The sequence below is a fragment of the Acipenser ruthenus genome, chromosome 14 (genome assembly GCF_902713425.1).
Source record: "Acipenser ruthenus chromosome 14, fAciRut3.2 maternal haplotype, whole genome shotgun sequence".
Classification (NCBI taxonomy): Eukaryota; Metazoa; Chordata; class Actinopteri; order Acipenseriformes; family Acipenseridae; genus Acipenser; species Acipenser ruthenus.
The window spans coordinates 95,250-121,818 of record NC_081202.1 but is presented as its reverse complement, the minus strand read 5'-3'; the positions used below and the strand labels follow the sequence as shown (position 1 = coordinate 121,818).

General features: G+C 39.9%; 3 long non-coding RNA genes across 11 annotated transcripts; 2 read left to right on the top strand and 1 right to left on the bottom strand.

The window, feature by feature from the left end:
- The first annotated feature begins 468 nt into the window (after nucleotides 1-468).
- On the top strand, nucleotides 469-6,746 carry LOC131697369 (uncharacterized). Of its 9 annotated transcripts, none has more exons than XR_009307206.1 (7): nucleotides 469-1,169; nucleotides 1,516-1,604; nucleotides 1,735-1,878; nucleotides 2,147-2,257; nucleotides 3,276-3,360; nucleotides 3,943-4,157; nucleotides 4,831-5,515. It is a non-coding gene; the product is annotated as an uncharacterized LOC131697369 (long non-coding RNA). The 9 variants fall into 9 exon arrangements; XR_009307209.1 differs by having other exon boundaries at nucleotides 1,516-1,622; XR_009307204.1 differs by adding an exon at nucleotides 6,667-6,746 and having other exon boundaries at nucleotides 469-1,878; nucleotides 4,831-6,244.
- On the bottom strand, nucleotides 5,893-10,593 carry LOC117970899 (uncharacterized). Its single transcript, XR_009307212.1, has 7 exons — nucleotides 10,089-10,593; nucleotides 8,385-8,504; nucleotides 8,234-8,280; nucleotides 7,462-7,612; nucleotides 6,683-6,894; nucleotides 6,113-6,426; nucleotides 5,893-6,027 (listed from the first exon to the last, which is right to left on the bottom strand). It is a non-coding gene; the product is annotated as an uncharacterized LOC117970899 (long non-coding RNA).
- A 1,287-nt stretch (nucleotides 10,594-11,880) lies between these two features.
- Nucleotides 11,881-16,763, top strand: LOC131697368 (uncharacterized). Its single transcript, XR_009307202.1, has 4 exons — nucleotides 11,881-12,828; nucleotides 13,325-13,430; nucleotides 15,572-15,941; nucleotides 16,288-16,763. It is a non-coding gene; the product is annotated as an uncharacterized LOC131697368 (long non-coding RNA).
- The last annotated feature ends 9,806 nt before the right edge of the window (nucleotides 16,764-26,569 follow it).

Sequence of the window (26,569 nt, the reverse complement as noted above, 5' to 3'; positions counted from 1 at the left end):
GGGAAGTGGGTAAAAATGAGTATTTCATGAATTAATTTCCCGTCGTCTACTGCAGCTACCTGTCTGAGATGTTGCATCAGTATTATACAGTTGTACCGCTTCACTTAAGATGTACCTATCATTTGTATTAATTACTTGCTAGATGTATAGGTATTTAGAGTTAAGTTTTCTTTTTAAATTTATTTTAAAGCTGATCAATACTTGGAGTAGCACAAGGGTGTAAGCAGGACGGTTCTCCTAGTTCTTGTGAGGTCAAACAAGTGCTGCAGTTGTGTGTGTAAAATACTTGCAGCATTCATTTTATATATATATATGTACATTTATCAGTGCGGCAGTGTAGAGTGGTGGTTAGGATTCCGGGGTTCGATTGTATGTAAATAGCTTTGGATTAAAGCATCTGCTAAATTAATTAATTTTATTTTAGTTTATGTGAATATATGATTTCAGTTCCGTTCCTTTTGTAGTGGTGAGAGTGCCAATGTTGGGGCTGCTCGACTTCTTCAAGAAGCTGCAAGGATTTTGAAGAGAGAGTCAGAAAGCACAGCCACTGCTGGCTCAGGATCACAGACTGGTACTTGGACGTGTTCACCCAGTTCTTTTAGAGGTTTGTTTAACAACATGCAAACCTCACTAGCTGAAGTACAACAGGGAACCCCTACAGTCGATTCAGGCAGGATTCCCTGCACTAGAAATGACCACATTCAAAGAAATCTTGTGCAGCTGTTTCAGCCATGTGATCGGGCAAGGGGGCAAAAGATGTTCCAGAAAACTGGAAAGTGTAAACGGAAAACTACACACAGTGAAACCTGGACACGTGATTTCTTTTGCTTACAGAGACCAATGTTCAAACTGTGCCCAATGGAGAAGACCGCATTGGTTTACAGAATTCAGCCCTTGGTAGGAAAAAAATAACATTTGCAGACAAAAATGGAGGATTTTCTGAACTATGTGAAACTCTGTTTTCACATTTTCCACAATTGAAAGGTGCAGGAGGCTTTCAGATGTTGAGGTCCGTTAATAAAACCAAACAATTGGCACCAATTCCAATGCCAGCCGGTGAGTACAGTGAGAAATTTCTGAGAACTGAGAGTGGCCTGAACCAGGCAATGGCCTACATTCGACCACTTCAGAAAAACCTGGAGAGCATTGCGAAGCGTGAGGCTGAAGAGGTAAGAACAGTTGTCAAAATCTGATCTCCTCTATATTCCTTCTTCTTCGCCTCCCTCTACAGACCTTTCTATCTGAATTTCCCTTGATTCTATCACCCTTTCCCCTTCCTCCTCTGCCCAAACCTTGGTGTCACCTTTGATTCCTCCCTTTCCAACTCTCAACATATTTCTTCACTGGCACGCTCTTACTGTCTCTTTTTGAGCAATATCTATTGCATTAAACCTGCTGGACTATGGCCCTCGACGATCAGGACTGGAGATCACTGGGTTAAGGTGTAAATGCACATGTAACACATACTATAAAAATGAAGCATGTTAAAAATAAATGTGTGTTTGTTTGTTGTAGTGTCAAGAGGTGGTCATGGAGAAGTGCAAAAGGTGTGGAAAAGATATCCCTCTGCAATGCCTTTCAGAACACATTGAAAACTGTGGAAGGTCATCTGTTTTTCTGGTGTATTTGTCATATAAATTGCTCATTTACTTTTACAACATAGTGGTTGACTTGTATCTGTGGTAAATATGTTTTGACATTCAAAGCATGTATGTCTTTGTTAACTGTTTTCAGACAGCCTGATGACACTGATTTGGAAGATGATGTCGTTATGGAGATATCTGAAGAGACTCAACTATCTATGTCATCACATGACAACACATCCCATGTTCTAAATTATTACAACAAGTGCCATGCTTCTTCTAGTGGACTGTACAGGTATGTAATGTTTTCAATGTGGAGTACTCGTAAGTAATTGTCATTTTTATATAATCAAAATATTTTTTATTTTTTTAACATTAATATTGAGTACGATGTTTGTTTCCATGCCAGTAATTTCTGTTGTGCACAATGTCTCACATTGATGTAATTTAAAAGACTTTTACTATCAAAGGACTATTACTGCAGAAGGAAAGTAAGAATGGAGCTTCAAATGCTATCAGTGTTATAGTGGGCTGAATTTCTTATTTATTCTTTTGTTTCTTAGAGACTATGTGGACCTTGTCAGTGAAGACAATGTATTTAGTGATTCTGAAGAAGAGCAGCTGAATAGAGTTCTAGAGGAATCGCTAAAGGAAAGCTCGCATGCAGCTTTTAAGTAAGTGTTACAAGCCTTATTGATTGTTTTTTCCCCCAATTAAAATAAGTCTTGAGGAACAGATGTATTCATACAACTAAATTAATATTTGCTTGGTGACTGTATATTTTAAATGTATGTTTAGAATTAATTCATTTAAATAACTTTTTGTCATAGAATTCTTTGTCATGACATTTATGAACACCACCATTTTCTGTGAATGTAACATTGTAACACAATGTCCACCACCCATAGGAAAGTAAACACTTTGTGTTGTGCCAGATTATGGGATGGCAGAGGTCAGAGTTCTTTGTGTTCTTTGTGTCAGAGGTCGTTGTGTTGTGCCAGATTATGGGATGTCTTTTTATCGTTGTTTTTAAACAACAAAAAGACACATTGCACTTTCATATTCATGATTCAGTCAGTTGTTGCCATTCATTTCCACACAGCTTAGCTTCCGAGATGTACTTAGCTGATGAAAACCGTTTTGATAGGCTTTTATGTTTAATCTGTATGTATCTGGGAATATAATACACTGGAAATGAAATGCACTAATTGAGTTTTGATTGATAGTTAAGTTCAATGTATATTTTTGTTGTTTGTGTCTGTATGGAATTTGTATCTATGCCCCAAAATATTTGTGTTTAAGCTGTTGGCTGGTCAAGGAGCACCCCTGTGCCCTTTTTTAAATAAAAAACTGTAATGTTTTAAAGTGGATTATTTGAAGCATTGCTTAAACTTGAAAAAAAGGTTTTAATGAAATCATGTGTACTCTCATTCTTGTCTAGCTTCTCATTATTTGTCCTCTTCCTTTGCATTCCTTGTTTAGTGGATGTTTGTATGTATTTAAAACAAGTATATTGATATTTTTTTATGCAAATAAATAGTCCTAAATCCAGAAACATAAATTAACAGGTTATATTTAGAAAATAAATAAATATTGGATGTCAGGACTGAAGAGGATTTATTGTGGATGCTGACTCTTGGATTTATATTTTGCTTCAATGTGCATGCATGTTCTCTTTATTTCAATTTTAAGATTTCAAAGTCAGACAATTAAAAAGGAACTGGACGAGGCGGTTCGACTGGTATGTTCTTCAGCGAACAAGAACACAGTTTGAAAGGTATGCTTTTTACAAAAAATCTAATATTACAAAGAACAGTACCCACCTAATGTTGATGCTCCATAGTTACAAAAAAGTTATAAAGTCGACTCATTCCATTCCTAAACTCAGCCAGCCAAAGCAGTCTCAGCCTTTTAAATTCACAGCCTAATTGTTATATTAATTATATATTAAATATATATTAAATGTGTTCTGGGAAGTTTAATAAAAGTGTTCTATGTTATTATGTAGCATGCAGATGTGTACTGAATTGAAAACCAAACTGAATCTACTTTGTCCCTATATTGTGCTGAAGAAATATCACTTATTATATGTTGTGACTAGCACCAAGCTGTATATTTATACTAATACATAGAGAATCACATTCCCCCTACCCACATCTGGGCTACTTAATTAAATAATTAATGTATTGAAGAAAGCCAGTGGCTTGTTTTATATATTTAAAAAAAATCTACATTATTATTGAAGAGAATATTTTATATGCTCTGAAAACAAGCATTGCATTGGGGTATGTACATCTTTTTTTCAAGTGTCTACTGTATTACTAATTCAGAACATTCATTATTCAAATATTTTGCACAGGTTGCAAGAAGGACTCCGTTCTCTCAGTGTAATGGATTCTATGAAGGCCCACCCTGAAACCTTCAAACCTATTTTCTGTCAATCGACAGAGAAGCTGACTGCTGATGTGCTTGAAGAGCTATTCAAAGAGCAGCGATCTGACTGTGGGAGTAACAAGTTTGAGAGAGAAAATGAAGCAGTATGTCATTGGAGGGATTATCTCTTGGATGTAGAGAGTACGTTTTATTTTAAATGCAATTTCAATAAGATGTTGTGTATCCACATTGAACTAGCATCTCAATATAGTAGTATACATTTAAGAAGTTTATATACAATTTAAAACAGTCATGTGAGAGGGTTCTTGATGGAAAATGTAGCTCTCAGCAGGTACATGTCAAGAAACAATTGTATAATGAATAAAATGCTTGCGTATTATTATTATTATTATTATTATTATTATTGATTGCCTGACATTTAGATAAATTAATTATTTGTTATCAGACCAAGGTTTAAACAGGTTACATATTCAGTACTTTGTTTAAAATACAAAACTAATATGAATGAAGTTATATACCGTTAGTTACAGTACTTCTATGTAAACGTTTATACATAGTTAATTGGACTTGCTCATAAAACATATATTATAACAACTTTATATAAGGATTTAAAAAATACAAATCATCACTTAAATCTGTAGAGTGTGCATACATATTTCAAAATAATCAGTGATACAATTTAAAAGTCTTTAACTTAATCATATTTTAATTATATTAATAACATTATTCTGCCATTGGCATACAGTGCTTTCTGCCCTTCAAAATGGAGACCCAACAGCAGTGACGTCCCGTGAAAAACCTCAATGGCAGTTACAAAGATGATTGATGTATTTTTCTGTTTGGTTTTTTTTAGTGGGGATTTGTGGAGTTACCCTGGAGGACATCCTTGTCTTTGCCACAGGAAGTGACAGTGTACCAGCATTGGGCTTCAACCCTGCTCCAACTGTTGAATTTTTGCATGATGGTTCACGGTTTCCACTTGCAAACACATGTTCCAGCATATTAAGGGTACCATGCAGGCATTCATACGAGTCCTTCAGGGATGATATGGACTTTGGAATTAAAAATTCCCCAGGCTTTGGAAGGGCATAACCAAATTCCTTTGCTTACCATACCTGTAGTCAAAGGGCACAAGTATGTTCGATCCTAAGAACAATGTTATGCATGCCAAAGTGCTGCTAGAATTTTTATGTTTGTCATTTTTGTTATCTATAATTCTTTGTACACTTAAATTTAGCAAGTGAGTCACCTTTGGTTGAGAATTCTTACCTGTAGTTATTATTATTGCAGATATTTAGCAGACACCTTTATTAAGCACTACAATTCAATTTACTAAAATATTAAAATGTAATAGTTCAATCTGTCAATATTAACATCAGTGCTGAAATGTTACAAGCCTTTAAATAAAAGTATAGGCTGGATCTTTTCCCTCCTAAGGATTTTTGGTAATAGAGAATTCTTAACAGTTGTTAAGTTGTTCCAAGAAAGAACATTTTACTTTTCCTCCTTATTAATAAACACTATTTGCATTTCTGTGATGTAAAGTCTGTTTGCAGCTTATTTTTAAACTGAGAATTAAAACACAAATCCATCAGCTATATTCACATTATATTTAACACTACTTAAATCAAAATGGCAAAATACTGTGATACTCCAAGTTGACTAGAAATTGGCCTTTACAAACTGGGTTTAAAATAAAAAGGGTAAAAATAATTATTTTTATTATAAAAACTATTCACATTAACACTTGCAGAGGTGATGAGAAGAGAACCCTTGCTAAAACCTGAGTGCACTGTACAATACATGTTTGAAAGCCTTTTCAGGATGAAAAGGAGCGGTTGTGGTATGTAAAGGTCTTAAAACCTACATTTAGGCATTTCTGTTGTTTGCTACACTTAATGCTTCTAAATAAAGATCAAGTCCGAAACAGCTGCTCGTCCTCAAAGGGTCAATGTTGACTGGAAGGAGAGGAACCAGTGTGTCCTGCAATGAAACTGGGGGCTCTGATTCACGGCAGGCTCCAGGTCCTTCCATAGTTATCAAAATCCATCTAGTAAAATGGAGACAATCAATTTAACATGTTAATTAGATATATAAGGTAACCTTTATTTGTATCGCTGAAGAAAAGGAAGTACCATATCAGAGTTCCAAGTCTCACAGGAAGTGGGATTTCCGCTGCTGTAGTTTGACAGTAGCCCTTGAATCCATAGCTGCTGTGGGGATTTCATGTGCTCCGAGGATAGAGGACGTCGGTCCCACATATCAAGGTGCATGTTCAGTCTTGGAATCATCACGTAGTGAAGTTCATCATCTGGGTCAAGTGCCTGTATTGCCTGCAAGTACTGCAAGGCAGCATAATAATTGCTGGTAACTGTGTAGCAGACATCACGCCACAGCCTCTCAATGTGCTGGTTGTGCACACTTCGACCTGTGATATGGCTTCCTCTGTCTACAAAAAATTAGAAATAGACAAACAGTTTAAAATGCTAGTGTTTTAACGATGGCAAAACCAACTTACTTTAAACAAAATATTTACACAGGATTCTAAATTCTGCCTTAGTATGAAATTATTTTGTCATTTATTTTAATTATAAAATACTTAATATTTACTTATTAAATACAAGACACTAAACAGTATGTAAATTCAATAAATTTAACTGAATAAATGCACTTTATTTTTCCATTACAGTTCTGTAATAATTTACCCAACACACGACGAGGATGCTCCAGCATAAATCGAGCCACTTCAATGTTTTCAAGGCCTTTGTCACTTCGGACTTGTGATGGTAAGCCAAACTGATATACAGCTCCAACAAAACTTTCAAAAACTGTACAAGCTCTGTTGATGTTGCTGGCTTTCAGGTACACTATTTTTCTACTGTAGCCATCAATGCCGCCATGAATGACTATCCTCCATCTGTAGGCAAAATAAGATACAATGTTAACCAGAACAAAATATTTGCTTCTTTGTACTGTAGTTCCTACTTTGCCTGTGTTTCTAAAATGTGCTATTATACACTTATCGTGCTTTTAATAACTGTAAATGCTTCCAAAGCGTTTACAGTTCTTATGAAATCGGTACAATTGGATGAAGGGGAGTGGAAGAATATGCGGAAGCAGTTATTGGTGAACTGGAATTTAGCCAGGACACCAGGGTTGACAACCCTACTCCTTTTGAAATGTGCCCCACGGGATCTTTAATGGCCACAGAGAGTCAGGGCCTCAGTTTAAAGCCTCATCCAAAAGACTAATTGGAAGATATTATTATCATTTAACACAAAATATCACAATACATTTTACTAATAGTAACACAGTATCTTGTTCTGCAGTGAATGCAATGTTGAACTTCATTGAAATACAAGGTGATGCAGTGATGTACTACATACTATTAGTAATATACATTGCCTTATGCTTGTAAATACATTTTTAATGTATTGATACTTTGTGTTCAAATTTAAAGTATGTTTTGTATTTGTGTACTTACTGAATTAACTCATGATTCCCATCTATGTGCCAGAGTGACAAAGGAGAAGGAACACTGTAGGCTCTTCGTTGGGTAACGCTCAAGTCTTCACAAAAGTGTCCCAATTGGATCAACAATCCTCATAGTTTCTCTCATTCTGCATTGCTGTACCCTATTAAAAATACATCAATAAATATACAGTATAGTGTTGGTGGAGGCCTCATACCGCAGAGGGTCACACCGTGCTATTCTACTGAAATATTTCCATACTTGGAAAGTATGTTTTTGACAGTACAGGCCCAATGTTGCATTGAACACATTAAGTGTAATTTATTATTATTATTATTATTATTATTATTATTATTATTATTATTATTATTATTATTATTATTATTATTATTGCAGACATTTAGCAGACGACTTTTTCCAAGGTTTATCAAGCATCAAAATACAATCTACTATAAAAAATTACAATGTAACAACTTCACTGTAATAAATTAGCCACAGACAACAGTAGACATTAAAAAATAGAGAGTAAATACATACAGAAAATAAAGCATAAAAAATATGAAAGCAGATTACAAAAGTGTGTGGGGGGAAAAAATCCTTTATGTCTATGTACACATACCTAATCTGATTAGTTAAAAATAAAGTCAGTGTGTGTGCGTCAGTGTGTGTGTGTGTGTGTGTGTGTGTAAGCGCATGGAGAGGTCACATGAGGTTTATTTGAAATGCATCCAAAACTGATACTGAACTTGAAACCCAGAGTGTTTATAAGAATTCAAAAGCTCACTTCAGAGGAATGATGGCCCGGCTTCACTGTCAGTTCCACGAAGTTGCCTAGAAAAGAAAAGGGTTGGGTTAAAATGACAGTTTGGAGAAAGCACATGCACAAGTAAAAAGGTACGTTCACTTAGATTTGAATGAACATGAGCGTGATTCACCTGTCGCTCCTTTCCTCCTGTGTGAGGCGTGAATCTCAGCGTCTCTGCGATGAGGTCTTCCACGCCGCTGGCCTTCACACGTCTGTCCGGCCCATAAACTGCTTCTACAAATCAAAAGAGCTGGAGACAGAGATTAATAACCCTGAAAATAAGAGTCTACGGCCGAAAACATCATCCCAAAAGCTTTGTTCAAGATCATTCAAATTAAACTGTACAATGCTCATTTGCAGCAGCTTTTTCATTTATGTTAACAATTGAATGAAAAAGACTTCCCTCGATATGAAGTTACATATTTTCATGAACTAAATTAGACAATCTACCTGGATGAGCCTTAAATTACAATATTGGAATACAAGAAATATGAAAATGGCAAATCTAAATATATATGAATATACAGAGAAAACAGAATTGGTGGAAATGATTCTGCAGAGGCCAAGACCCTGAAAAGGCTTTTTTCCTTTCCTGCCTTTAAGCTGTATTGAGCCCAGAGGGAATGTGACCTCAACGTCCCAGACCTGCCAACCTTGACATTTCATTTTGAGTAGCACTCTTTCACGAGGACATCTCGGCTTCCCCTCAGAATTGCTTTAGGGTATCAAACAGCTAAATGCTACACTCTGGAGAGTTCTGAGGATGAAATTATCAGTAAAAAAATAATGAGATTAGATATGATTGTTTCAGTTTAAATTTAATTTTGTTTACCTTAGTATAGATGAAACCTTTTTAATTTATACCAACTGAAAAATTATTTTAAGTACAGAAAATAGCCATTTTTGTAGTATGTTGGTATTTTATTTACTGTCAAAACAAAACAAATTGAAATGTATAAGCTTCATAGGTGGCTGACTTGGCTTTCCTGAGCAAGGTGTCACGAAAGGTTTGTGTGTGACACACTTGCTGCTTCGCTGACATCAGGACTTTGTGCGTTACCAGTGATCTTAGCATGTCTGTGCTCAGGCTGGCTCTGTGTTGGGTTTTGTTTTTGGTCACCAAGCTGAACACTCTTTCACAGTCAGCATTACTATGGAAGATGACCAAAATGCCGAGCGCGGTAACATTACAGTAATGCCCGATTCTTTTGTTCTGGACAGAAATATAAAGTTTCCTTCTGATCCAGACAAAAAAAAAACGAAAAAGACTGAAACCGTTCGTTTGCATTGAGCGCTTCATAAAAAGTTAATATGAGTAAGCATATATTAGTAGTTCTGATATTACGTTATTATTAGTAGTCGTACTTGTATAGCCGTTTTTTTTCATAAATATTATAAAAAATAAAAATTTATAAAAATATTATAAATATTCAGCTATACATTTAAACAGGATTACACTTATGCGGGTCGATTATTCCCAGTCCTCACATATACACATATATAATTTACCGTTAACAAAATCCATAATGCTACATTGATGATCTTACTGAACTTCAATATAAAATCACAAACCAGCCCGTTTATGACCTGTTTAAAGCACAATGAAACGGCATTTATCTACAATGTAATTGTACGCTACTTGCAAAGTAAACAGAAGCCTTACGTCCCTTAACCACATTAACAATGTTAATGCTGCGCTCATTTTTATGAAATCGAATTTTACTGACATCCCTGTATGGTAACATGCGTTTGTGAAAAACGGGACAATGAGCCAAAAACAGAATATTAAACTTCAATATTGTACTATATTATTATAATAAATGTTTGTACTTACTCCCTCGCCATTCTCGTACAATCATCATTCAGCTGTAGTTTCTTTTCATGCGATACAGTTATCCAAACCGAGCTCGTTTTTCTTTAAAACGCAAGTGGGGTTTTACCCCCCCAGACAAAAATGAATGCTTAAATAATGCATTAATTAAAAAACAAAATGTACCATAGCCAGTTTGAAACAAATAATTTCCTCACAAGTCCCAGTACTTCACACTCCCTCCAGTGTTTCCGAAACTAGCAGCTGAAACACAAGCGAGTCAGCTCAACAAAGCCTGATAGGCTACAGTAGCATGGCAGGGATTATACAAAGAAACTTAGTGCTGGGAAATTCTGTCTGTCAACCCACGATAACTTTTTTTTTTTTTTTTTTAAACGGAGGTTGGCTCGTCAACTAAACTCAAAAGCTGATTGGTTCATTTATCTTGCTTGCCTTGCCATAATGCCGGTTAGACGTTAGACGTTAGCCAATCGGAGCTCCTCTCTTGTCACCAAGTCAGCCAATCGGAGCTCCCCTCTTGCCACCAAGTCAGCCAATCGGAGCTCCCCTCTTGTCACCGAGTCAGCCAATCGGAGATCCCCTCTTTTCACCGAGTCAGCCAATCGGAGCTCCCCTCTTGTCACCCAGCCAGCCAATCGGAGCTCCCCTCCTGTTACCCAGCCAGCCAATCGGAGCTCCCCTCTTGTCACCCAGCCAGCCAATCGGAGCTCCCCTCTTGTCACCCAGCCAGCCAATCGGAGCTCCCCTCTTGTCACCCAGCCAGCCAATCGGAGCTCCCCTCTTGTCACCGAGTCAGCCAATCGGAGCTCCCCTCTTCTCACCAAGGCAGCCAATCGGAGCTCCCCTCTTCTCTCCAACCCCTCTACTGATTAAATGTCAATGTTCGCGTGAGAATCAGATTATTAGGCTATTAAAGATTATAATTATTATTTATTAGGAGGGATTAATAATCATCCTCCGGTGAGTTTTAGCGGGCAGCAGCCATTCCAATAAATTAAAAAGGAATACATTGTGCATGGACAGATGTGATCACACAGTTCCGTTTTTCAAAGCTGGTAAAGGATTTACTCACAGAACTAGTTTTTAAAAAATGATCGCTTAATTGCGTGACAGGGGTCAGTTATGGGGGCTTTTTTTACACCCGTGTTGTTTGAGTCGATGCGCTGTAAGTAGGATACAGTCAATCTAATAAACACATGTACTGCCCTGACTCACGAGTAAATCCTTTACCAGATTTGTAAAAACGGAACTGTGCGATCACATTTCTCCATGCAGAATGTTTATGCTGTTCTATGTTGTGAAAATAAATAAATGGTGTTTGTTTTAAAACATATTTTTGGTTGTACCATTAATTTACTAAGAGTATACAAACAACACGAAACGAATATCATGTGACACACTTGCAGAAATTGAATGTTAAGCAACTTTAATGACGTGCAGTTGCGAATCATGACCACAAGGTGTCAGTAATAGATTGGATAGTAACCCAGCTAACACAATGATGTGCCCAGAACGTTAGAAGAATGTTATTCGAAAGTCAGGATAACATGAAGTAATTTGTAAAGAACATTTCTTTGGAAGGTTTTCGTAAAGTTACGAGAACGTTCGTAACTAATGTTATGAAATAACATTGACGCTGCTTTCAGGTAACATTGCCAACGACACAAAATGATTAATTTATTCCCAGTTAATTAGGGTCCATCTTGTAAATGTACTCCCTAGTATCCTACCCGCCAATCTCCCGATCCTGCTATCCTACAGCAGCTGTCTCTTCAATAAACACACATCTTTCTTCAGGTGTTGTTATTTTGATATAGTTTTGAGGCTGAATATTTCAGTCCAGGTTTGAAGCACTCAGTCTTCATTACTGATATTTAAATCCAGAAGAAACACAATTACAATTTAAAAAAATAAATAAAAATCTGTGTTGAAGTATTTGTATTGGGGTTGTTCATTTTAAATGCCACGTGTTTACAATTACCAGTTCTAGATTAAACAGCAGAAATAATTTTACTGGCTTGCCAGACCCAAGAGCCTTTTCATTTCACAGGCTAGCAGCCCACGTCAGTATTTCAAAAATATTATATTTTCATGCTTCTAGTGAAGAATTGTTTTACTATCAGTCATATTTTAAAACGGCCAGTTTCGAAATAACCAAAGAAAACAACGATTCTAAACCGGAACGTGCCTGAAGGAATCAACTGTAGTTCTCTTTTATAGCGGTTTAAAATGTATCTAAAAGTATATACGGGTGTTTGTAATAATTTAATCACAGACGTAGAAATATAACCAAGATTCACGACGACCATTGTATTGATAGAGCAGTTGTTTAAATAAAAGAGCAGCGTCAGTTTTGGAAATGTCACATTTTATATTTGTGTCAGTTTTTAGTTAAGTAAATTTCAGTTAAGTGTATTTCAGTATGCTAACGTGACGTTTTTCAGCAGGTTTCATTTGATTTTATGAAGCAGAATTAGTTAACACTCAATTCAACCCCTCGACAGCAGTTCTACCAAATGTCCACACGAGGGCAGCATTGGATAGGAAATGAAAGCTAAAGCCTCGTCTGTCTCCCTGAAGTTCGCTACCAATTGTAAAGAGCAGAGGACAGCTCAGCCGGAGGCGTGTGTCTGTGTGAAACGACTTTATTTCATGTGATAAGTTTGTGGAAGAAGGACGCCATGTTAGGAGACGTTTGCTATTGTTTTACACAGACTACGAGGGACAGCGCTCGTTAAACCAGGTGAGTGCATCTCGTTTACTTTGTTTATTATTCAGTGCAGCGGTTGTTTTTGAATCCCGCATTTTTAATAACAAATGGTCGTCTGGACCCGCTTGTGACTGTTTGCTGAGTGGCTTTTAATAATGTGTTTGTCTTTGTGAGCTCTGATCAGCAGGGTGCGGTTTGACGGGGGTGTGATTCCCCCGGCTATATTGACTGGGGGTCATCTTTATTGTTTATAATCGTACGTTGTTATTGCCTTTTAGCTCATGAGCATAATAATCTCAATCCCGTTTGAAATGACACTAAGTGCATTTGCATGGTGGCAGATGAGGGATGTTGCTTCACTCGAGGCGTGCGTACTGATGAAGATGTAGATTCAGTGTTTAATGCTCATCCCCTCACCGTGTGACTGTGTGTTCTTGTCTCTCTCCTGTCCTGTGAGGATGAAGATGTAGTTTCAGTGTTTAATGCTCATCCCCTCAATGTGTGTCTGTATGTTCTTGTCTCTTGACAGGTCTGTGAGGATGAGAAGGTCTCCACAGTCTGGAGTCTGGTCTCTGACAGGCTCAACATACCTGTCAATCAACAGGGACTCCTCTACAAAGGCAAGGCGCTGGCAGGTAGGCTGAACAGCACAGCACAGCACAGCTCAGCACTCAGTTAAAAAGCATGCATGTTATTCTACATATATCTATTAACAGTAACACCTGCAAACAAAGTGTTTTCAGTCTTTTATCATCATTGAGTTTCATGAAGTGTTTTAACCCTATGCTGCCTACGGGGAATAACCATATCCGGTCATAAACATGAACACTTTCTGTTTAAACACTTGTAGTTTTGGAACCTTAAATCAGAAATGAAAACCCAATACACCTACAGAAAGGCATTAAGTAGATCTTTCCATTGATGTAATTTATTTTGATGTGGGGTGATTTTATTTTTATTTTCATATGAGCTACACCTCCCAAAAAATTATCGAAATATGAAAAATAATAAATAATATTTTTAAAAATGGTCAATTTCAACCTCTTTCCAAGTGTTATATAAAAAAAACAAACTTAAAGAGTATATTGTAGCTGCACAATTGTCCAAGGAATTCAAATCTGAAATCAGAATTGAAATATCTTGAACAGTTGCAGAGCTAGATAAGGTTTTGCAATGCCTAGTATTTTACAAAAATCAACCTCCGAAATGGCAAAGGCAGACCAGGGTTAAAACTTGGCAAAAAGTGAGACTGGAAACACTGTTGCCCTGTTTGAGATACAATTATATTTCAGTACAAAAATAAAGAAACAACACACAAGTTATCAAGTAAAATGTTTAATTTTTTTATATGAAAAAAAAAGTATATTACAAATAAAACTCTGAAATTAAGAATTTTATTTGGGAGGGAGGGAGACAAAAAAATAAAACCTTCCATATTGTGCTGTATATATTTATTATCAAAACTACCCTGCAGTTGAAGTGCTGGACTGGGGCTCCTCCAGATCACTCTCCTCCTCCTCCTCATCCTCCTCCTCCTGCAGCAGCTCTTCATCAGGGAGGTCCTCCTCCATGACGTACATGCCCTCGATCTCTTCCTCAGTCAGGGCCCTCCTCCTCTTCAGTGACTGAACCACATGCTAGAGCTGATTGTCTCCATCCATTTTCTGGCTTACACACACCCACATAAAACATTAAAATAAATACCAATTAATAATAATAATAATAATAATAATAATAATAATACTAATATTAATATTCTGCTCCATCCTTTTTCACACACATAAAAAAGTAAACAAGTAATAAAATACATGGCTAAATAATAATAGTGACAACAGCTAAATAATGTTTTCTGTTCTTTACACACAGTAAACGAGTAATAAAATACATGGCTAAATAATAACTCCAGCTAAATGTCTTTGTTTTTTACATAGGCTACATACACAACGTAAAAATAAAAACTAAACAAGGTGTTTTCCTCATTCTTTTACACATCGAATAAAAAAAGTTAAAAAATAATAGATGCATAATTAAATAATAACGACTACAGAGAAATAATGAATCGACTAGAAAAAGTAAAACACAGACGTACACAAACGCCTAACTTTGCATCACATGCGATAGACCTGTTAGTTTTGCCTTCTCTCCTGAGGAAAAACAAGTCTAAAATAAAAACGTATGTGAAACTAACTATAAGAAAGATGTTTAAAAAAACAAACAAACAAAACGAAACGTGGTGTTGGTACAGTAGCTCCTCTCGTCTACAGCAGTCATGAAGTTAGCCCTGCCCAGCAAGCAAGCGCACACACAAGAGACACAGGGAAAACAAAAGAAAAATAAACAATGCAGATGTACTCGGCACAAAAAAACAATATCAAGTTGAAAAAAAAAACAACAACAATATGGTTAATTGGCCCAAGTACCTCCCGTTTAGATGATATGTAGATTAGCACTCTTGGGATTGTAAAACTGGAGATACAGAGCTTCGACTCTGCTGTGCACTCAGTCACAATGGCGCCAACAGAGACTCGCCCTTGTAATCAAAATATTATATGTCCCGCCCACCCTAGCCCTAAACCAATGGTATCATGACAAGCCCCGTAGTCATGGCTATGACTCATACTTTAAAAAAACAAAATTGCTGATTGGACGGCAGAGATATGACGTGTTTTGTCATCGTAACAAAAGTTATGAAATTACACCGAGTCAGCAGCTAAGAGTTAATCTACCTGGTCTTGAATCTCTCCTGTTTCTCCCCCTCCCTCTCTCTCTCTCTCAGATGAGCACAGACTGTCACACGACTCCATCGCTCCCGATTCCAAGCTGAACTCGTTGTGACGCCCCCAACAGAGAAAGTGTCACCCGAGCAAGAACAGCACTCCGTGTCACCCCTCCTCTCAGACCTCACCCTCGCCTCACCCCTCCTGTCACACCTCACCCCTCGCCACACCCCTCCTCTCACACCTCACCCCTCGTCTCACTCCTCGCCTCAACCCTCCTGTCACCCCTCGCCCCTCCTCTCACCCCTCGCCTAACCCCTCCTCTCACTTCTCGCCTCACCCCGGGTCAGTGTGGCACAGCCTGCCTGCTCTTCTGAACAAACACTTCAGCCCTGCCGACGCAGTGAGAGTCTGGAGCAGCAACACAAGGTAACCTGAACACAATAAACACACACTGCTATACACACACACACACAGACACACACACAGTGAGAGGCTGGAGCAGCTACACAAGGTAAATTGAACACAATAAACACAGACACTGCTACACACACAGACACACACACACAGTGAGTCTGGAGCAGCTACACAAGATAAATTGAACACAATAAACACTGCTACACACACAATCCTAGCTGCAGCACATGCACAGTGTTATACAGACACACACAGACACAGCTGTACAGTGACACAGAGATGCACACACACTCTGAAATGCAGGTGTAGTGCAGCGTGTAGTTGTGACTCTGTGTCTCTCCCTCTGCCTCTCTCTCAGGATTACGAACGGAGGCTGCGCTTATTGAGCCTGGATGATATGGAGCGGCTGGCGACCCGCATGCTTCACCCTGAGGCTATGGGGAGTGCATGGAGCTGTCCTTCCTGGACTGAGCAATACTGCTGCTGCCCTCTCCACCTCTCCCCTCTCTCCTCCCCCTCTCCTCCCCCTCTCCTTACTTTGTTTAAAAGAATAGAAGCACACCCAGTGAGCAAGGTATTGAGCAGCCCCACATCCCGCTTCACAATACCGCTACATATTGACTGACTGTTCGCATTGTGTGTGTTTGGTAAGACAAACCACATTTTCTACTTTCTGCTATTTTAAAAGGAGCCCAGTTTGGTGCAGGAGGCTTGTGGGTAACAGAGTGTGTTTTTGCTGGGGACTGCAGCCCTTCCATTACCATTGCTCGTAGAGGGGAGATTGTTTTACTTTCAAGCCTTTTTCTTTAATAAATCCGGACGTTTGGAAATACATACTGTGTGGACGTTTCCCTTCTTCATGGCTCCATGCAGCATCCTGTCACACAACAAGCCCTGAAAGGGGATCTATACATATTTATTCTCAATCACCAGGCAGTAATCGCAGCTACAATACAGACACACGTCACTTTTATTGGCTGAAACTTTAAACTACGACTAGAAGCCTCTGAAGCCTTTTCATGGCCCTCCACCTGTCCTTGATCAGAACGCTGTCCTTCCTCTAAGGGGTCGCTTTCCATGCTAATCTTCCGTTTCCTCTGCAGAAAGGACAGGACAGTGTTCACAGAGCTCCCTTCACTCCAGCAAAGCCAAGACATCCAGGCTCTTGTGCTGCTTTGCTCCCCAGCGCCCGAGTGCTTGCTGGCAGTGCTGAGGCACGCTCACCCTGAACAGCAGCGCTAGCTTTGCCTATTGAGGAAGGCTTGGCACTTCCGTTGGTTCATCAGTAATAATGATTTAGTGGAGACAGTACAGGGCTCGGGGGGGGATGAAAGTTTACATCAGAATAGAAACTTTGCACAAAGTCAACCTGCTGGAAGTGGAATCATTTCTGCTGCGCAGCTTCAGATTCCACAGCTTGACGAGGAACACAATATAAAAAACACATGTTCCTCTGGAAGCCACACAGTTATTATATATATGATTAGTGTTAACACTCATAGCATTGACCTGGTATCCCTGGTATTTACCTCTGAGCCCTGCTGTGTAACAGGGGTGTTTCATAATCCCTCCTCTCTTCAGTGGCATGAAAGACTGCAACTGTGCAGCCAGCGCCAGGATTCCCAACTCCTGCAGTGTGCAATCTTTGACAAGGTAAGTGAACCTCATATACAAGGTTAGACAACAAGGCATTCACAAGCAGACAGGTGGTGCAGTGGGCTAGTTCACTAGCATGCTGTGCTGCTCACCTTGGGGGACTGAGTTCAAATCCCGGTGCGTTCCTCCATTGTTTTCAAAGACTTGCTTAATTTCTTATATAAGGCAATGAAAAAGCAGACTCCTCCGTGGAAGTGAGATGGACTGGGTTTAAATCCAGGCGAGTTCTTTGCTTGTTTCAAAGAATGTGTTAATTGAGCTTATATATAGTGTGAACCAAAGCATTCCTGTGGGAGCTGGTGGCGCAGTGGCTATGCTGATGGCCTTCTCTCCCTGAAGACGGTGGTTCGAATCCCGGTCCCGGAGGCGAGTTCCTGAGGTAAGTAATGCTGTTGGTTGTGAGTCATGGTGGTGGTTGTAAATCTGGGTGTTGACTGTAAGTAATGATGCAGGTTGTAACTAACGATGTTGGTTGTGTCTTCACAGGCGGAGGAGGGCCGTGTGCCCTGAAGAGGAGCCGGAAGAGGATGAAGAGGGGGCTTGGGCCCCCGGCCGCGGGGGGAGTGGAAGACGGGGGTGTTGGTACCATGGGGGGGAGGAAAAGCAGGGATGTTACCTTGCCTTTTGCCCTGCAATGATCAGCTGAGCGCTAGAGATGATTCTAGGACATAAGAGATCTTAACGCTCCCTGTCAGATGGCAGGGCAAAAGGAATATCCCTGCCTGCTCCCCCATGTTTACACCACCTCCTTCTTTTCCTCCTCTCTGGTACCAACACCCCCATCTTCCACTCCCCCCCACGGCCGGGGGCCCCAGCCCCCTCTTCATCCTCTTCCGGCTCCTCTTCAGGGCACACTGCCCTCCTCCGTCTGTGAAGACACAACCAACATCGTTAGTTACAACCTGCATCATTACTTACAGTCAACACCCAGATTTACAACCACCACCATGACTCACAACCAACAGCATTGCTTACCTCAGGAACTCACCTCCGGGACCGGGATTCGAACCACCGTCTTCAGGGAGAGAAGGCCATCAGCATAGCCATTGCGCCACCAGCTCCCACAGGAATGCTTTGGTTCACACTATATATAAGCTCAATTACCACATTCTTTGAAACAAGCAAAGAACTCGCCTGGATTTGAACCCAGTCCATCTTACTTCCACGGAGTAGTCTGCTTTTTCATTGTCTTATATAAGAAATTAAGCAAGTCTTTGAAAACAAAGGAGGAACTCACTGGGATTTGATCCCAGTCCCCCAATGTGAACAGCACTGCATGCTAGTGAACAAGCCCACTGCACCACCTGTCTGCTCGTGACAACCCAGCTTTGCACAGAAGCCCTTATATCATCCTCTTTATATTATTTGTATGCTTAGACCACTGACCCCTTGTCTTGTTACGTAAACACAAGTCTATCAAAATAGGTAAAGTGTTTGAAAATGAAAAGGAAACACCTGCCCCGTGTTTGAACCCACTACCCAGGGAATCACGGGTCTCTGCTCTACCAACAGAGCTATCCAGCCGACTGGTGCTGATGTTGTTTGAAACACATTATTACATTGTGTGGTGAGGACCTGGGGGCTAAAAGGTGATTCTTAGCTTTGTTTAATTTGTGATGAACTGGATTCAAAACCAAACCTTATAAACAGGTAAGTTTAATAATATTTTTGAAATCAATAGATTAACACTTGTGCTTTACATGTGACTTGAACCAACAACCTTGGAAGTCAGAGTCCAGTGCTCTACCAACTGAGCCAGCCAGAGAGCTGCTTTTTCCTTTTGTCAAATGACCTCCAGTACATTAACTAATAATTTGTACAAAATGCAGATCATTGGAAATATCCAATAAAAGAGTCACTTCTATCAATCTGCAGCTTGGATTTGATCCCAGTCTCTCAAGGTAAAGAGCATTTAGGCACAGGGACCGCCCCCACTGCACCACCTAGCAGCTGTCCTTGATGTTAGGTTTACATTGCCTACAAGGCAAATTAACCAACTTGAATAAAAAAACTACCGTGAGCAGGGTTTGAACCACCAGCCCTGGAAATCAGGGCCCTGTACTCTACCAACTGAGCCATTCTGCCAGCTGTACCACTGCACTCATTTGTGACTTGAACTGGCCTAATGATCTGTACAACAGAGGTGATTACTGCCTTGTAAATATCCAATAAAAGAGTCACTTCTGTTGTATCTGACAGATTCAAACAAACAGACGCTGTGGAGAAACAAAACAAGCACACAACACAAGGCTTTAAACACAATTTTGGTGTTCATTTATCATTTCTCTTAATCAAAGGACATCAGTAATGCTGTGCCATTGCATTGTGGGTCTGGTTTCAAACTCAGTTCACATGCCCTGTGAGCTGGCTTTGAACCCAGACCTCCAAGGGGAAAGGCAGGCAAAGCTAGGGAACTAGCCCACTGCACCACCTAACTGCTTGTGACAGTCTAGCACTCTAACCTGGTAAATGAGATTCACTTCCCTTGTCAGACCACACACACACACACACACACACACACACACACACACACACACACACACACACACACACACACACACACACACACACACACACACACACACACACACAAACACACAGAGTTGCATGCCACTGAAGAGAGGAGGGATTATCAAACCCAACCCTATTATACAGTAGCTCCATAAGCTAAATTAAACAATATTTCTGAGTAAGTCGCCCTGGATAAGGAATCTGCTAAGAAATAAATAATAATAAATAGACACCCCCCCCCCCCAGGTGAGGTGATTAATTCAGGACAGTGTTCACAGAGCTCCCTTCACTCCTGCAAAGCCAAGACATCCAGGCTCTTGTGCTGCTTTGCTCCCCAGCGCCCGAGTGCTTGCTGGCAGTGCTGAGGGATGCTCACCCTGAACAGCAGCGCTAGCTTTGCCTATTGAGGAAGGCTTGGCGCTCCCGTTGGTTCATCAGTAATAATGAATTAGTGGAGACAGTACAGGGCTCGGGGGGGATGAAAGTTTACATCAGAATAGAAACTTTGCACAAAGTCAACCTGCTGGAAGTGGAATCATTTCTGCTGCGCAGCTTCAGATTCCACAGCTTGACGAGGAACACAATATAAAAAACACATGTTCCTCTGGAAGCCACACAGTTATTATATATATGATTAGTGTTAACACTCATAGCATTGACCTGGTATCCCTGGTATTTACCTCCGAGCCCTGCTGTGTAACAGGGGTGTTTCATAATCCCTCCTCTCTTCAGTGTTATGAAAGACTGCAACTGTGCAGCCAGCGCCAGGATTCTCAACTCCTGCAGTGTGCGATCTTTGACAAGGGAAGTGAACCTCATATACAAGGTTAGACAGCAAGGCAGTCACAAGCAGACAGGTGGTGCAGTGGGCTAGGTCACTAGCATGCTGTGCTGCTCACCTTGGGGGTCTGAGCTCAAATCCAGGTGAGTTTTGTTTTCAAAGACTTGGTTAATTTCTTATATTATTTCTTAATCCAGAAGAAACACAATTACAACTTAAAAAAATAAATAAAAATCTGTATTTGTGTTGGGGTTGTTCATTTTAAATGCAGTGTGTTTACAATTACCAGTTCTAGATTAAACAGCAGAAATAATTTTACGGGCTTGCCAGACCCAAGAGCCTTTTCATTTCACAGGCTAGCAGCCCCTGGCCTTAAAAAAAGAAATGCTGCTGCTGTTCTCCTAGGTTCTGCTTTTATAAGCTGGCATCTCTGCATTGTTAACGAGCTTATTTTTATCAGAGCGATGTCATTTTTCACAGTTTTGGTCGCTCAGCTTTCACGGGCAGTTTCTCTTCCCAAGCTCCAGAGGTTTACAGTGAAAACGGAGGCGCTCGGCTCCCTCCAGTGGACACGCAGCGGTACTGCAGTCGGGAGGCGCTGGAAGATTATTTGATGAATTCCTTACCGATGCGGCTATCTCGTGGAGAGAAAGTGGAACGGTTACGTCATGTCCTAAACAATCTGATTGGATAAAAGACAAGTCACATATTAAATGACTTCTGATTGGCGAACGCAGTTAGCGAATCAAAAGTTAGAAATGCGTTACCTAATTTGTATAGACCCTATAGCTGTCCAAGGTGCGCACCTGTTTAAAAATATACATTTATTATTAATAAAACATTTTTTAGTACACGTGTCCACGTCAGTATTTTAATAATATTATATTTTCATGCTTCTAGTGAAGAATTGTTTTACTGTCAGTCATATTTTAAAACGGGAGGTTTCGAAATAACCAAAGAAAACAACGATTCTAAACCGGAACGTGCGTGAAGGAATCAACTGTAGTTCTCTTTTATAGCGGTTTAAAATGTATCTGAAAGTATATACGGGTGTTTGCAATAATTTAATCACAGACGTAGAAATATAACCAAGATTCACGACGACCATTGTATTGATAGAGCAGTTCTTTAAATAAAAGAGCAGCGTCAGTTTTGGAAATGTCACATTTTATATTTGTGTCAGTTTTTAGTTAAGTAAATTGGAAAACTACAAGCGGCGTGTATTTCAGTATGCTAACGTGACGTTTTTCAGCAGGTTTCATTTGATTTTATGAAGCAGAATTAGTTAACACTCAATTCAACCCCTCGACAGCAGTTCTACCAAATGTCCACACGAGGGCAGCATTGGATAGGAAATGAAAGCTAAAGCCTCGTCTGTCTCCCTGAAGTTCGCTACCAATTGTAAAGAGCAGAGGACAGCTCAGCCGGAGGCGTGTGTCTGTGTGAAACGACTGTATTTCATGTGATAAGTTTGTGGAAGAAGGACGCCATGTGAGGAGGCGTTTGCTATTGTTTTACACAGACTACGAGGGACAGCGCTCGTTAAACCAGGTGAGTGCATCTCGTTTACTTTGTTTATTATTCAGTGCAGCGGTTGTTTTTGAATCCCGCATTTTTAATAACAAATGGCCGTCCGGACCCGCTTGTGACTGTTTGCTGAGTGGCTTTTAATAATGTGTTTGTCTTTGTGAGCTCTGATCAGCAGGGTGCGGTTTGACGGGGGTGTGATTCCCCCGGCTATATTGACTGGGGGTCATCTTTATTGTTTATAATCGCACGTTGTCATTGCATTTTAGCTCATGAGCATAATAATCTCAATCCCGTTTGAAATGACACTAAATGCATTTGCATGGTGGCAGATGAGGGATGTCACTTCACTCGAGGCTTGTGTACTGATGAAGATGTAGTTTCAGTGTTTAATGCTCATCCCCTCACTGTGTGTCTGTGTGTTCTTGTCTCTCTCCTGTCCTGTGAGGATGAAGATGTAGTTTCAGTGTTTAATGCTCATCCCCTCAATGTGTGTCTGTGTGTTCTTGTCTCTTGACAGGTCTGTGAGGATGAGAAGGTCTCCACAGTCTGGAGTCTGGTCTCTGACAGGCTCAACATACCTGTCAATCAACAGGGACTCCTCTACAAAGGCAAGGCGCTGGCAGGTAGGCTGAACAGCACAGCACAGCACAGCACAGCTCACCCCTCCTCTTACCCCTCGCCTCACCCCTCCTCTCACTCCTCGCCTCAAACCCGGGTCAGTGTGGCACAGCCTGCCTGCTCTTCTGAACAAACACTTCAGCCCTGCCGACGCAGTGAGAGTCTGGAGCAGCAACACAAGGTAACCTGAACACAATAAACACACACACACACACACACACACACACAGTGAGAGTCTGGAGCAGCTACACAAGGTAAATTGAACACAATAAACACAGACACTGCTACACACACACACACACACAGACACACACACACAGTGAGTCTGGAGCAGCTACACAAGATAAATTGAACACAATAAACACTGCTACACACACAATCCTAGCTGCAGCACATGCACACTATTATACAAACACACACAGACACAGCTGTACAGTGACACAGAGACGCACACACAATCACAGCTGCAGCACACACACTCTGAAATGCAGGTGTAGAGCAGCGTGTAGTTGTGACTCTGTCTCTCCCTCTGCCTCTCTCTCAGGATTACGAGCGGAGGCTGCGCTTGTTGAGCCTGGATGATATGGAGCGGCTGGCAACCTGCATGCTTCACCCTGAGGCTGTGGAGTGCATGGAGCTGTCCTTCCTGGACTGAGGAATACTGCTCTGCCCTCTCCACCTCTCCCCTCTCTTCTCCCCTCTCCCCTCTCTCCTCTCCTCTGTACTCTCTCCTCCCACTGTCCTCTTCTCTCCTTACTTTGTTTAAAAGAATAGAAGCACACCCAGTGAGCAAGGCATTGAGCAGCCCCACATCCCGCTTCACAATACCGCTACATATTGACTGACTGTTCGCATTGTGTGTGTTTGGTAAGACAAACCACATTTTCTACTTCTACTTTCTACGATTGGGCAAGTCAGCGGTTGTTTGATAACAGAACATAAAACATCACAGAGTGGGTTGAACTGCATTGCTGCAAACCAAGGCCCTTTAAAATGTGTACCTTCCCAGCTCAGGTATTGCTGAGGTAAAGAGACACTTCCTACAGGAGGACAGGACGTTGTCAAGGAGGGGATGTCGTCACGTGTCCTGAGGGCTTTCTTAAAAGCGTACGTTGTTACTGCCTTTTAGCTCTTGAGCATAATAATCTCAATCCCGTTTGAAATGACACTAAGTGCATTTGCATGGTGCAGATGAGGGATGTCGCTTCACTCGAGGCTTGTGTACTGATGAAGATGTAGTTTCAGTGTTTAATGCTTATCCCCTCAGTGTGTGTCTGTATGTTCTTGTCTCTTGACAGGTCTGTGAGGATGAGAAGGTCTCCACAGTCTGGAGTCTGGTCTCTGACAGGCTCAACATACCTGTCAATCAACAGGGACTCCTCTACAAAGGCAAGGCGCTGGCAGGTAGGCTGAACAGCACAGCACAGCACAGCTCAGCACTCAGTTAAAAAGGATGCATGTTATTCTACATATATCTATTAACAGTAACACCTGCAAACAAAGTGTTTTCAGTCTTTTATCATCATTGAGTTTCATGAAGTGTTTTAACCCTATGCTGCCTACGGGGAATAAACATATCCGGTCATAAACATGAACACTTTCTGTTTAAACACTTGTAGTTTTGGAACCTTAAATCAGAAATGAAAACCCAATACACCTACAGAAAGGCATTAAGTAGATCTTTCCATTGATGTAATTTATTTTGTTGTGGGGTGATTTTATTTTCATATGAGCTACACCTCCCAAAAAATTATCGAAATATGAAAAATAATAAATAATATTTTTAAAAATGGTCAATTTCAACCTCTTTCCAAGTGTTATATAAAAAAAACAAACTTAAAGAGTATATTGTAGCTGCACAATTTTCCAAGGAATTCAAATCTGAAATCAGAATTGAAGTATCTTGAACAGTTGCAGAGCTAGATAAGGTTTTGCAATGCCTAGTATTTTACAAAAATCAACCTCCGAAATGGCAAAGGCAGACCAGGGTTAAAACTTGGCAAAAAGTGAGACTGGAAACACTATTGCCCTGTTTGAGATACAATTATATTTCAGTACAAAAATAAAGAAACAACACACAAGTTATCAAGTAAAATGTTTAATTTTTTTATTTGAAAAAAAAAGTATATTACAAATAAAACTTTGAAATTAAGAATTTTATTTGGGAGGGAGGGAGACAAAAAAAATAAAACCTTCCATATTGTGCTGTATATATTTATTATCAAAACTACCCTGCAGTTGAAGTGCTGGACTGGGGCTCCTCCAGATCACTCTCCTCCTCCTCCTCCTCATCCTCCTGCAGCAGCTCTTCATCAGGGAGGTCCTCCTCCATGGCATACATGCCCTCGATCTCTTCCTCAGTCAGGGCCCTCCTCCTCTTCAGTGACTAAACCACATGCTAGAGCTGATTGTCTCCATCCATTTTCTGGCTTACACACACCCACATAAAACATTAAAATAAATACCAATTAATAATAATAATAATAATAATAATAATAATATTAATACTAATATTAAAATTCTGCTCCATCCTTTTTCACACACATAAAAAAGTAAACAAGTAATAAAATACATGGCTAAATAATAATAGTGACAACAGCTAAATAATGTTTTCTGTTCTTTGCACACAGTAAACGAGTAATAAAATACATGGCTAAATAATAACTCCAGCTAAATGTCTTTGTTTTTTACATAGGCTACATACACAACGTAAAAATAAAAACTAAACAAGGTGTTTTCCTCATTCTTTTACACATCGAATAAAAAAAGTTAAAAAATAATAGATGCATAATTAAATAATAATAACGACTACAGAGAAATAACGAATCGACTAGAAAAAGTAAAACACAGACGTACACAAACGCCTAACTTTGCATCACATGCGATAGACCTGTTAGTTTTGCCTTCTCTCCTGAGGAAAAACAAGTCTAAAATAAAAACGTATGTGAAACTAACTATAAGAAAGATGTTTAAAAAAACAAACAAACAAACAAAACGAAACGTGGTGTTGGTACAGTAGCTCCTCTCGTCTACAGCGGTCATGAAGTTAGCCCTGCCCAGCAAGCAAGCGAGCACACGAGACACAGCGAAAACAAAACAAAAATAAACACTGCAGATGTACTCGGCACAAAAAAACAATATCAAGTTGAAAAAAAAAACAACAACAATATGGTTAATTAGCCCAAGTACCTCCCGTTTAGATGATATGTAGATTAGCACTCTTGGGATTGTAAAACTGGAGATACAGAGCTTCGACTCTGCTGTGCACTCAGTCACAATGGCGCCAGCAGAGACTCGCCCTTGTAATCAAAATATTATATGTCCCGCCCACCCTAGCCCTAAACCAATGGTATCATGACAAGCCCCGTAGTCATGGCTATGACTCATACTTTAAAAAAACAAAATTGCTGATTGGACGGCAGAGATATGACGTGTTTTGTCATCGTAACAAAAGTTATGAAATTACACCGAGTCAGCAGCTAAGAGTTAATCTACCTGGTCTTGAATCTCTCCTGTTTCTCCCCCTCCCTCTCTCTCTCTCTCT